This window comes from Pseudorca crassidens, chromosome 11, assembly GCF_039906515.1.
Source record: "Pseudorca crassidens isolate mPseCra1 chromosome 11, mPseCra1.hap1, whole genome shotgun sequence".
Taxonomy (NCBI): domain Eukaryota; kingdom Metazoa; phylum Chordata; class Mammalia; order Artiodactyla; family Delphinidae; genus Pseudorca; species Pseudorca crassidens.
Window position 1 is genome coordinate 78,657,030 of NC_090306.1, and position 13,120 is coordinate 78,670,149.

A 13,120-nucleotide genomic window follows, 5' to 3' on the forward strand; every position below is an offset into this window, starting at 1 on the left:
TTCTTGTAACTGAAAATGTGTTCCTTTTGACCTGTATCACCCCATTTCTCCTCCCCCCACCCCCAGCCCATGGAAACCAGCATTCTACTATTTCTAGGAAGGTGACTTTTTTACATTCCACATATAAGTGATATCATACACTATTTGTCTTTCTGTGTCTGGCTTATTTCACTTAGCAAAATGCCCTCCAGTTTCATCCATATTGTCACAAATGGCAGGATTTCCTTCTTTTTTATGGCCGGATAATATTTCATTGTATATATATGTTTCACATTTTTTTTTTAATCCATTCATCCATTGACGGACACTCAGGTATTTTCCATATCTTAGCTACTGTGAATAATGCTGCGATACACATGGATGTGCAGATCTCTCTCAAGATACCGATTTCAATTTCTTTAGAAATATATCCAGGAGTTGGATTGCTAGATCATCTGATAGTTCACTTTTTAATTTTTTGAGGAACCACCATACTGTTTTCCATAATGGCTGTACCAATTTACATTTCCATCAACTGTGTAGGAGGGTTCCCTTTTTTCCATATCCTTGCCAACAACATTTGTTCTCTCTTATCTTTTTGATAATAGACATCCTAACGTCTATGAAGTGATATCTCATTAAGGGTTTGATTTGCATTTCCTTGATGATTAGTGATGTTGAGCACTTTTTCACATACCTATTGGCCATTTGCATGTCTTCTTTGGAAAAATGTCTATTCAGATTCTTTGCCCATTTTTTAATTCCCAACACTATTGAAGAGACTATCCTATCCCCATCGTGCCTTCTTGTTGCCATTGTCAAAAATTAGTTGACCATATATGCATGTGTTTATGCCTGGGTACTCTATTCTGTTCCAATGGTCTATGTGCTTCTTTTTATGCCAGTACCATACTGTTTTCATTACTATAGCTTTGTAATATAGCTTGAAATCAAGAAGTGTGATGCCTCCAGCTTTGTTCATCTTTGTCAGGATTGCTTTGGCTATTCAGGGTCTTTTGTGGTTCCATACAAATTTAAGATAGTGCTTTCTATTTCTGTGAAAAGTGCCATTGGTGTCTTGATAGGAATTGCATTGAACATGTAGATCATTTGGGGTAATATGGACATTTTCTCAATATTAATACTTCAAATCTAAGAACATATGATAGATTTCCATTTATTTGTATATTTTTCAATCTCTTTCATCAATGTCTTATATTTTCAGTGGACAGGTCTCTCATCTCCTTGGTTAAATTTATTCTGAAGTATTTTATTGTTTTTGATGCTGTTGTAAATGAGATTATTTTCTTAGTATCTCTTTTAGACAGTCCTTTTTTAGTATATAGAAACACAACTGATTATGTTGATTTTGTATCCTGCAACTTTACTGAATTCATTTATTAGTTCTAATAGTTTTTTTAGTGGAGTTTTTAGGATTTTCTATATATAAGGGTATGTCATCTGCAAACAGAGATACTTTTACTTCTTCCTTGTAATTTGGGTGCCTTTTAGTTCTTTCCTTTGCCTAATTGCTATGGCTAGGACTTCCAGTACTACGTTAAGTAGAAATGGTGAGAGTGAGCATTCCTGTTTTGTTCCTGATCTTAGAGGGAAGGTTTTTAACTTTTCACCACTGAGTATGATGTTAGCTGTGGGCCTGTCATATAGGACCTTTATTATATTGAGAAACAGTTCTTCTATACCTAATTTGCTGATAGCTGTTAATCATTAAAGGGTGTTAGATTTTGTCAAATGCTTTTCTGTACCTTTTGAAATGGGCATGCAATTTTTATCCTTCATTCTGTTAATGTGATGTGTCAGATTTATTGATTTGTATATGTTGTACCATCCTTGCATCCCAGGGATGAACTCCCATTGATCGTGGTGACTGATCCTTTTAATATGTTCTTGAATCCAGTTTGCTGGTATTTCGTTGAGAATTTCTGCATCTATGTTACTCAGGGATATTGGCCTGTTTTCTTTTCTTTTCTTATAGCGTCCTCGTCTGGCTTTAGTACTTCGGAAATGCTGGCCTCGTAAAATTAATTTGGAAATGTTCCTTCCTCTTCAAGTTTTTAGAATAGTTTGAGGATGATTGGAATTAATTCTTTAAATGTTTGACAGAATTCATCTTGAAGCCATATGTTCCCAGGCTTTTATTTGATGGGAGATTTTTGATTACTGAACATAAAAGTGCTTGATTTCAAATGGAAGCATCTCTGTAAAAGGTGAGGAATGGGAATTAAAGGGATTGAAATTATGGTCGAAAGTGCTGTTATTTGTGGCAACATCTGTTCTGTGAATCATTGGAAACCAGAGATTCCTCTGACTCTACTGGCTTGCTGGAGTCTGCAGTTCAAAGCATTAGTGGGTTCCCAACTGGTCCCCAAGAATGCAATTTAAGTGCAAAGGGAAGTCAATTTGGCCTGAGAAGACACCACATCCTTGCACTGCTGCAAGTACCCTAAAAGAATATAAAAGGATATAAGGAAGTCTTTCAGCAGGGATCTGCAAGGAGGAGCCTAGGTTTTTGTTCTCTTTATTGTTTGCTAAGCAATTTCAGATATTACCAGATTCCCAGCTGTGACTGAATTCCTGGCCCATGAAAATCGCTATTATTATGTAACTGTGCAAAGTTATCAATAATAATGATCAGCATTTATCTAAGGCTTACTATGTGTTGAGCACTTTACATGCATTACCTTATATAATCCTTATATCACCCTTTAAAGTAGGAGCTACTATAATTTTGAGGTTAAGCAACTGGCCCTAAATCATAAAGCCAGTAAAGAACAGAGCTGGGTGTGAAACAGAGCTCAACGCTCCTGACCCTGGTCTATATTCAGATAACCCTGGCACGTATGAAGAATGATCTGAGATACGCATCTATAAAACTTAACTGGTGCCTAAGAACCTTTAGAAATCAAACATATTTCTATATGCATATCTTCCCACTCCTCTTGAAAAACATGGTAATTTCTTGTTGCCACTATATTATGACAAACTACAAAGTGGTACAGAGAGAAGCAAACAGAATTCCTTTTGTTCTGTCAGCCTGGTAAATATTTTTTGTTATTAGCTCAACATGAATTCTCTTTGTTCATACACTGTGTATTGATTTCTACCCCAGCTACGTCATCCTCTTCCCTTCTTTAATATGAATCTTGGTCTTTCTCTTAGTTGCCATAAGTCTCTACGCTAAGGAAACAAACATTTGAAGAAAGAACATATTTTCCATGATTAAGCACCTAAACATATTTCATGACTTAGCCTTATTTAACATTCCCAACAATCTGCAAGGCAGACACTATCCTCCCACTTCATGCATGAGGAAACGAGTCCAAGGGTATTGGATATCGAGGTCAAAATCACCTAGAAAGAAACCTAGGAGCTCTGAGTCCTTGTCCTTCGACAACAAAGCCTGGCTCTCTGCCTTTCTCCTATTCTCCTTGCTCTTTCCACACTTCTGTACTTTTGAAATATAAATTCCATAAAAACTAAATAGGGAGGGGGAGTGGAGGGTCAGGATGCAAAATATTTTTTAAATAAAAATTTAAAAATAGCCTTTCCTGGTTTTTCGAGGTCTTGGTGGAGCATTTATTCCTGCTACCCCACTGTCACTAAGCTGAGGTCTCTGGGATCCTTGCCCTTAGGATCAGCTAGTGGGGAATTAATTCCATGTGTTTGCATGTAGAAAAGGATGAACTATGAAGGCCAGTCTTGCTGACAATGGCGTGTCTGTCTGACCTGGTTAATGCAGTTGGGAAGATGCACAACCCTTTCCCCCATGTTGGAACTGTGTAATGTTATACTGACACCTTGTGGTTTCTTCTTGTGTGCTCAGAAACAAAGCATGGGCTTGACAAAACCGGTCAGGTAAACCACAGGGGGCTTGGAGCAGGGGCTGAAGGCGAAACGGAGGTGTCTGGGAGATAATTTAGAAGGGATGTCCTAACTTATCAGGAAAAACATAATTCCATTTGTCACGAAATAATTTACTGGTCATGAGCACAGGACTTGAAGTCAGACAATCGTTTAAACTTACCAACTAAATGACTACTTTGGGCCTCAGTTTCCTTGTCTGTATAATGGGAATAGTAATAACTTCTCAGGACTATTGTAAGAATTAAACGAAACAATGCGTGCAAAGTACCTGGCCTTGAACCTGCCACATAATAAAACCTGCTATTATCGTGGGGCCAAGACAAAAACCGTGCTCTCGGGCTTCCCTGGTAGTGCACTGGTTAAGAATCCGCCTGCCATGGACATATAAACACTACCAAACGTAAAATAGATAGCTAGTGGGAAGCAGCCACATAGCACAGGGAGATCACCTTGGTGCTTTGTGATCACCTAGAGGGGTGGGATTGGGAGTGTGGGAGGGAGACGCAAGAGGGAGGAGATTGGGGATATATGTATATGTATAACTGATTCACTTTGTTATAAAGCAGAAACTAACACACCATTGTAAAGCAATTATACTCCAATAAAGATGTTAAAAAAATTGGGTTAAAAATCTCAATCTTTATCTTTTATTTGGAATAAAAAATGATTAGGAATCCTAAAAAAAAAAAAAGAATCCGCCTGTCAATGCAGGAGACACGGGTTCGAGCCCTGGTCCAAGAAGATCCCACATGCCACTGAGCAGCTAAGCCCACGCACCACAACTACTGAGCCTGAGCTCTAGAGCCCGCGAGCCACAACTACTGAAGCCCACACGCCTAGAGCCCAGGCTCCACATCAAGAGAAGCCGCCACAATGAGAAGACTGAGCAACGCAACGAAGAGTACCCCCCGCTTGCCGCAACTAGAGAAAGCCCATGTGCAGCAACAAAGACCCAACTCATCCAAAATAAATAAATAAATTTAAAAAAAGAAAAAGAACCACGCTCTCCTCTTCAAAGTCACAAAGAGGTCCTCCCTTTCCACTTTGCTGCTCTCTGGTTCGAGGCTTAAACATTTCATCTTTTTCTACCCTAGGAACTTGGCTTTGGGGGCACCAAACAGAGCACATTTCCAATCACATCCTAACCCTCTAGCAGTTCTGTGACCTTTTGCCAAGTCATGTAAACTTCCTGAGCCTTAGTTTCCTCACCTGTAAAATAGGGTGAATAATAACCATGTCTCCAGATTACAGAAAAAATTGGAAACAGTATAGACAAAGCATCTGGCTGTCTTGCACACAGTCATTATTCCATGTGGTAGTCATTATTATTGTTGTGATTACATTTATTAATTCCAATTTTCCAATCCTTCAAGAAGCAACAAAACCTTTAAGCTCACCTTAACCATCAAAGATTCATTGGGCACTTGGAAGAGAAAGAGCCAATTCATCTAGCGTCTAATTATGCAGTTCCAATGTAACATTATTTCCCCATGATTTCATAATACACTTATTTTCTCAAGGCTAAAATGAAATTTTTCACATTTTGATGTTTCTGAAATTGAAGTATATTTTTTAATCAACATGTATGTTTCTGTTTCTTCTCTCCAGTCCCCGACTCCCTCCAAAAAAAAGATGTTATTAAATCAGGGTATATCTGATACTCGATGTCAGTTTAAGACTACGGAATATAGGCGGATTCTACTATTATCTACTGTTATCCTCCCCAGTATCCGAAACTCTAGATTTATAGTGACTCCCTGAACGTTCCTAGCCATAAGAACACGAATTCCCAAAACCACAGTCTTCGTATATGGAGCAGTCACTGGGAGGACCCATCCAAGGGTCCTATCCACCTGGCTACATAACACTCCCCTTCCCTTGTAACAACAGGATGAGATTGGAACTCTTGTATTTCCCATTTGTCCATATCCCAGAAACAAATGACAAGCCCTGAGCGCTCTAAATTCAAGTGGGAAAGATTCAGCTTTCTTTCCTGAATATGCGAACATTTAATTGCTCCCAGGATACCTGAGCTAGCAGCATGGATGCTGCGCACTGAAATTGCTCAACCTTGGGTCAGATAGGGAGCTGCATTTTCAAAGCCACTGAAATACAGCTGGGATCACTGCCTTGGGTTTCTAATGAATGCGGACTTGTTGCATAATTGAAAATGAGTCTTAACACACTTCATTCATTATTGTCAGAAGAAAGAAAAAAACAGAGAAAAAGTCCTGACGCCAACTTTTTAAAAGTCCCTCTGATCCATTTGCCTGCATAAAAACCAGCCCGTAAACCCCAGCCACTCCAAATCTTGGCAGTGCCTTCTCTGGTCCACCCCTTGGCACTGCGGATAAAATGATCTTTGAGGCTGCTTCTTTGGAAAGGTAACTTCAGTGCAGTGGAATAACTAATAGGGTGGAAGAATAACTAACCATTTTACTCTGACCTAAACAGGCTGTTTCAGCTACAGGGTGCAGCCGGTAGGTCAACCAATACCTTTGCTAATTCTTCCAAAGAAAAACAAAGTGAACATGGACACTGCAGGGCCCTAGAGAATGTGCTGGCAGCCAAGCTAAGCTAACGCCTGTAACTCTGATATCTGAAAAGCTGATAGCTGCTCACCCTTTCCTTTCTCCTCTCAGTGCATTTCTCCTGATGTTCATTCTTATGGTCAATTGCCCAGGACACCTGAGAAGGTGAGGCACCTATTAAGACACAGGTGGAAGTCACCAAATAAATTGCCCTTAGCTTCCATCTCAGGTAAACCTGAGCTAAATGGAAACTCTGACACCAACACACAGATTTTGTGCACAAGTCCCCTTCTCAAGATAAGCCATTAAAAGGCAATTACAGTGAGTGATCACAGTTGAGTTATGCCCAGGTGCCACTTCTGTTTTGTTGCAAAATAAAAGCTGAAGAGGGCTTGGCTTAAACTGAATAAAGATTCTTCTGAGATGCTACTGTGGGGATGCCTTCACATCAACTTCCAGATCTGTGAAACGAGATCTATCTCCATAACTAAAGTCAATCTCCACAGAACGAAAGCTTATGAACGAGCTGGTTTAAAAAATGGCCTGCATTCTGGGCTATTCAAAGACAGGAAGACCAAAAAGATCTTAAACCTAAACAAGTGAAGACACTCTGGCTGAGGAGTACTAAACTGGAAAGGAACAGCGCAAGGATCATGTTAGGCTCACGGAGATGAAAATAGTAAATGATTTATCTTCCAGGAACTAACCTCTCTTCCTGAAGAAGAGACTCTCACATCTTTCAGCTCCATTTCACTCCCTAATAGCATCAAGGAGTAAATCAACTTAAGACATTGTATATGTCACCTATTTCATTTATTCAACAAATACTTCTTGAGGGCCTACTGCAGGCCAAGCATTCTACAACAGCAAAGTAAACCTAATTCCAGTCTTCGCAGACTTTCGAGTCTCTTGGAGCTGACTGCCCCTCCAACTGTGTCAGGCAGCGCTAATGTACGCCGGAAGGAACACCGGACTCAGTCAAGAACACTGAGGTCAAGACTTGGCTCTGCCATTGACCTTACGTGTGACCATAAGCGTCTCCCCAAGCTCTAGGAAGTGAGGGATGTTTGTGAGCTGCCACCTAGTTTACTTTCTGCTTATGTTCCTCAGAGCTCTCAGCATCTTGAAGGCAAGAGCGAGGTTCATGGGACCAGGCTGGCCACAGACCTTCCATCTCCCTGCTTCAACTTCAGAAGTTCTGCTTGCTTCTGTTTTACTACATCAGAGTTCAGAGTAAGATCCCATTAGGAGGAAAAAGAAAAAAACTTCAACGGCTAAAATAATGTTTGGAAACTACTGCCCTAAATGAATTTAAAGTCCATTCCTGTCCTGTGGTTTGTTTTCCCAAACTTCATTGTTTCTGCCTCTTGCAGAACACATCAGTCTTTCATCTCTGGCAAATAAATTACAAGGGGAAAAGTCTCTGAGAAAAGTTCCTCTCCTGGTGAGATGGACTTCTCTCAGGAATATTATACTACCACAACTTCATATAGCTTCTCCATCTGTCTTCTTATTCCCAGATTTCCTCTTCTCATCCCACATATATAAGGTCATCAATATAAGGTCATCACTGGTATGAATATCTCATTTCCTCTCTACGTTACCGTACTTGACACATTTTTCCTGAATAAACCATTGTTTCCTATTTTAGCCACAATCATAGGCTACTTGTTCTCCGTGGAGAAGATTTTTGGTTTTGCATAGTTGTTTATATTCCACCTTGTTCTCAGAAAGGATCTAAGGTGGTTTACAGGAATGCATAAAATACAAGATTGCATTAAATCATTAAATGATATCAAAGTTATATGTGCACATATTTTTAAAAGAATAGTCCAGTGATCACTTTACCAGCACATATCCTAAAATTGGAACAATACAGAGAAGATTAGCATGGCCCCTGAACAAGGATGACACACAAATTCGTGAAGTGTTCCATATTTTTAGCTACATGTAAAAGAATGCAATTAGAACACTCCCTATCACCATACACAAAAATAAACTCAAAATGGATTAAAGACCTAAATGTAAGGCCAGACACTATAAAACTCTTAGAGAAAACATAGGCAGAACACTCTATGACATAAATCACAGCAAGATCCTTTTTGACCCAACTCCTAGAGAAATGGAAATAAAAACAAAAGTAAACAAATGGGACCTAATGAAACTTCAAAGCTTCTGCACAGCAAAGGAAAACACAAACAAGACAAAAAGACAACCCTCAGAATGGGAGAAAATATTTGCGAATGAAGCAATTGACAAAGGATTCATCTCCAAAATTGACAAGCAGCTCATGAAGCTCAATATCAAAAAAAAAAAAAAAAACTCAATCCCAAAATGGGCAGAACAGCTAAATAGACATTTCTCCAAAGAAAATATACAGATTGCCAACAAACACATGAAAGGATACTCAACATCACTAATCATCAGAGAAATGCAAATCAAAACTACAATGAGGTATCACCTCACACCAGTCAGAATGGCCATCATCAAAAAATCTACAAACAATAAATGCTGGAGAGGGTGTGGAGAAAAGGGAACCCTCTTGCACTGTTGGTGGGAATGTAAACTGATACAGCTACTACGGAGAACAGTATGGAGGTTCCTTAAAAAACTAAACATAGAACTACCATATGACCCAGCAATCCCACTACTGGGCATATACCCAGAGAAAACCATAATTCAAAAAGACCCATGCACCCCAATGTTCACTGCAGCAGTATTTACAATAGCCAGGTCATGGAAGCAACCTAAATGCCCATCAACAGACAAATGGATAAAGAAGATGTGATACGTATATACAATAGAATATTACTCAGCCATAAAAAGGAACGAAATTGGGTCATTTATAGTGACATGGATGGATCTAGAGACTGTCATGCAGAGTGAAGTAAGTCAGAAAGAGAAAAACAAATATCGTATATTAACGCCTATATGTGGAACCTAGAAAAATGGTACAGATGAACCAGTTTGCAGGGCAGAAATTGAGACACAGATGCAGAGAACAAACGTATGGACACCAAGTGGGGAAAGTGGCGAGGGGTTGTTGGTGGTGGGATGAATTGGGAGATTGGGATTGACATATATACACTAATATGTATAAAATGGATAACTAATAAGAGTCTGCTGTATTGAAAAAATAAAATTCTTAAATTAAAAAAAAATTTTTTTTAAAGAAAAAAATAATCCAGTCAGAATTTTTTTTTAAGATTAGCCCCACTTTCCAGAGCCAACTGCTTTAAATCATTTAGCTATTTTCTTTTTAATCCTGATTGCTGCTTTTCATATTTCTTAACAATATGCTGACATTGATATTTTTTTCCAGTTTTATTGAGAAATAATTGACATAGAGCACTGTATAAATTTAAGGTGTGCAGCATGATGGTTTGACTTACATATATTGTGAAATAATTATCACAATAGGCTTGGTTAACATCCATCATCGCATATAAATACAATAAAAAGAAAGCTATTTCTTGATCTTTCCATTTTTATACCTCATCTATTGATTTCTCCTATTATCGATGAGGAGTTAACACTCACCATCCCCATCCTTCCACTATTTTAGGTAAATCAATATACATTTTCTACTATGATGACTATGTAAATGTTTTCCCTGGAAAGGCCAAGCCGTTTGCTAAGCATGAAGCTTAAATGGGAACCTAAAGTGAAAAAACAAAGACTAAGAAATAAAAAGGAGCTAACAATAAGATCAAAATGCACTCTGTAAGAAAACATATAGGTGTTTCTCTCGTGCAATGAATAAACCACCACTTAAATCACTCTCAAACTATAATGTGCATAAAAATCCCCTGAGAGCTTGTTAAAATGCAGATTCTGATTCTGAAGTCCGGATGGGATCTTCGCATTTTTGACAAGCTCCCAGGGGATGCCAATACTGCTGGCACATGAACTTTCAACTGATGACTCAACTTTTAACTGATGACTTCCAACTCTTTCTCCAGAGAGCCCTGACTCTTCTCAACAATCTCATCCTATTCCATTTCTTACCCTAAAGTGTGAGGCAACGTGGCATTAACCATAACTACTTGCACAGTGGGGAGGAACAGGTGTCCTGTCTCTGTTTCACAGATGAGAAACTGTGGCAGGTAAGAGAGTCACACAGGGTTGAATGGCAGAATCCTCTAATGTAGAAAGTGTTGCTTTAATCTCTTCCTTTCTTCCTTAAGACTCAGGGGATGTTTAAGCACATCTAGCTTTAGTCTGATGACAGTCTGAGTTGATAGGATAAGCAAAGAACCAAGCACAACTCCTGATCCTTTCTCTTATCTCTGCTTCTTTTCATTTCTCAAAGGTGCTCTTTCTTTACCCACATCAAACTGGGCTACCAGCAATCTAGAGACACAGGTTGATGGAAAAGATGCCAAGGGGAGCCCTCCTCTGCTGTATTATGGCTGTCCTCCACTGCAGAAGAAACTTCCTTTGAATATTCCTAGGAAGTAGCACCTGTCTTTTTTTTTTATGTGGTTAATGGCCAGTGGTATGCTGTAAATGTTTAACAATTGGCTGTCCAACACACCACTGTAAAGCAATTATACCCCAATAAAGATGTTAAAAAACAAACAAACAAACAAAAAATTGGCTGTCCAATCCCCAAGGTGTATACTCCCACCCTGGCCAATTTCAAGCTAACAATGTGACTTTATTGAACATGGAATTAGAAAGAGATAAATACAATTGGCTCTCACCAGCTGGTACAAACTGGCTCCAGGACATCACAAGTGAAGTCTGTAAGTTTAATGCCAGACAATTAAAGCTGTATATTCAGTAAAGATTTATAGCTGTTTTATCAACCTCCTCATCACCTCCCTTTACTACCAAATTAAGCTGACCTGGCAAGGTCTTTAACAGTTGATAATTTTTCTTTATTACAAATTATTTGGCAGAAATGTTCCCACCACATAAATTAGGCCCTTGGTCTACAGATAGCTTCTATAAATAGCTTTCTTTGTCTCCTATTGAATTACTGCCTTGGACCAGAGAATCAGAATTCCCTTCCTGATGGTTCCCATGCATTTGGTAACCCTCTAGGAAGAGGAAAAAAATAATCTGCTACACATATGCTGAAATTAAAATTATTCAAAACCTTTTATTATGCTCTAGTTATGTATCTTAAGGAATTTTTTCAGACATTGTAAAGGTGTGTTTGAAATAAATGCATCCATTAATTGAACTTGCTATGTGAAGGAAATGAGATAAAATTTTTATATAGGAACAAAAATATCTTATGGCTCCTAATCCAGTGTTCCTCAAAACTTAGTAAGTGATCGATTTCTACTAGCTCAAGAATAGTTAGTTTGCACTTAAAATATAAACTTAGGTACACCTGAAACTAACACAACATTGTTAAATAAATAATAAAAATATAGTTTTTTATTCAATAATATATATATACATACATATATATATATAAACTTTAGGAAATAAGTATTCTTTGACAGCTTTTAAGGGTTATAGAAGTTCAAATATATTTGCCTGGGAAGAAATAGAAGGTGCCTATAAGTGGGTTCTTCTTATGGAGCCATGTCCTTTGTAATGTGACTTTGCAACTTCTCACATTAAAAGGTAAGGTTTACTTCTCTACACCTTGAATGTGAGCTGCCCTTCTGACCTCTTTGGCCAGTTAGAATGTGACAAGGCAGTATGTTCAGTGCAAGCTGAGGCTCCAAGCAGCTGTGGAGTTCCCACGTACTGTGTAGGGAAACCTGGCACCATGTGAATAAACCTAGGTCAGCCTCCGGGGGATGAGAGACCACACAGGGCAAAGATGAACCATTCAGTGAGCCCCCTACCTCCACCCAGCCAGACTTCCTCTGACCCACACGGAATCACACCTGAGCCCAGCTCAAACTGTCAAACCACAGAACCCTGTGCTAAATAAAAGGCTGTTTATTTAAGCCACCAAGTTTTGCAGCGGTTCAGCAGCTAAAGGTAACTGTTACAGTCACCTACAGATTAAACTCAAAAGATGCACCAACCTTATGCAATATGTGGATCTTTCCTTTTTTTGGATGCTGATTGAAATGAAACCAATTGTAAAAGGATTCCTAAGATAACTGGAGAAATTTTAAATGAAATTAGATGTCACTGAGGAATCACTGCCAATTTTGTGAGATATAAAGAGGCACTGTGCTTAGGTTCGGGACACAGATATATATATTTATATATTTTAACATATAGTCATACATATATAAATGTATATATAATACACATACATATACAGACATACATGTACACATGCAGCCAGAAACATTTAGGCATGATATAATATTATGCTTGGAATTTGCTTTAACATACTATAGCAACGGAAAAAAAAGGGGAAGACAGGGAATAGAAAATGGGCAAAATATTATGGTGATAATATTTGAAGGCTGATAATGGCTACATGGCAGTTTGTCATGCTATTCTCTCTACTTTTGTGTATGCTTGAAAATTTCCAAAATAATTTTTTAAAATATTTCACATAGGAAGAAGTTCTTAAGATTATCTCTGGGATTTTTTTTCCAAGTACATGAAAAGAAAGCAATCACAAAATAGAAAGACTGTACAATCACTGGCCTGATTGCCTGCTCAAATAACCAGTAAATTTCACTGTGCCACTGTGGAAGCAGAGGGAATCAAGTAATGCAGGTGGAGATTAGATTAGCTAAATCATCATGGTAAAGTCAAACCCAAGAAATTAAATCAGTTTACAAATGTAAACCCCA

The 13,120-nt window shown here is 38.4% G+C and overlaps 1 long non-coding RNA gene and 1 other non-coding gene across 2 annotated transcripts in view; one reads left to right on the forward strand and one right to left on the reverse strand.

Moving 5' to 3' along the window:
- Positions 1–13,120, reverse strand: part of LOC137202265 (uncharacterized) — a 359,901-nt gene that overhangs the window by 335,152 nt on the left and 11,629 nt on the right. The gene's annotated exons all lie outside the window — the stretch shown is intronic.
- Positions 8,231–8,337, forward strand: LOC137203089 (U6 spliceosomal RNA). The gene has a single exon (XR_010932917.1). It is a non-coding gene; the product is annotated as a U6 spliceosomal RNA (small nuclear RNA).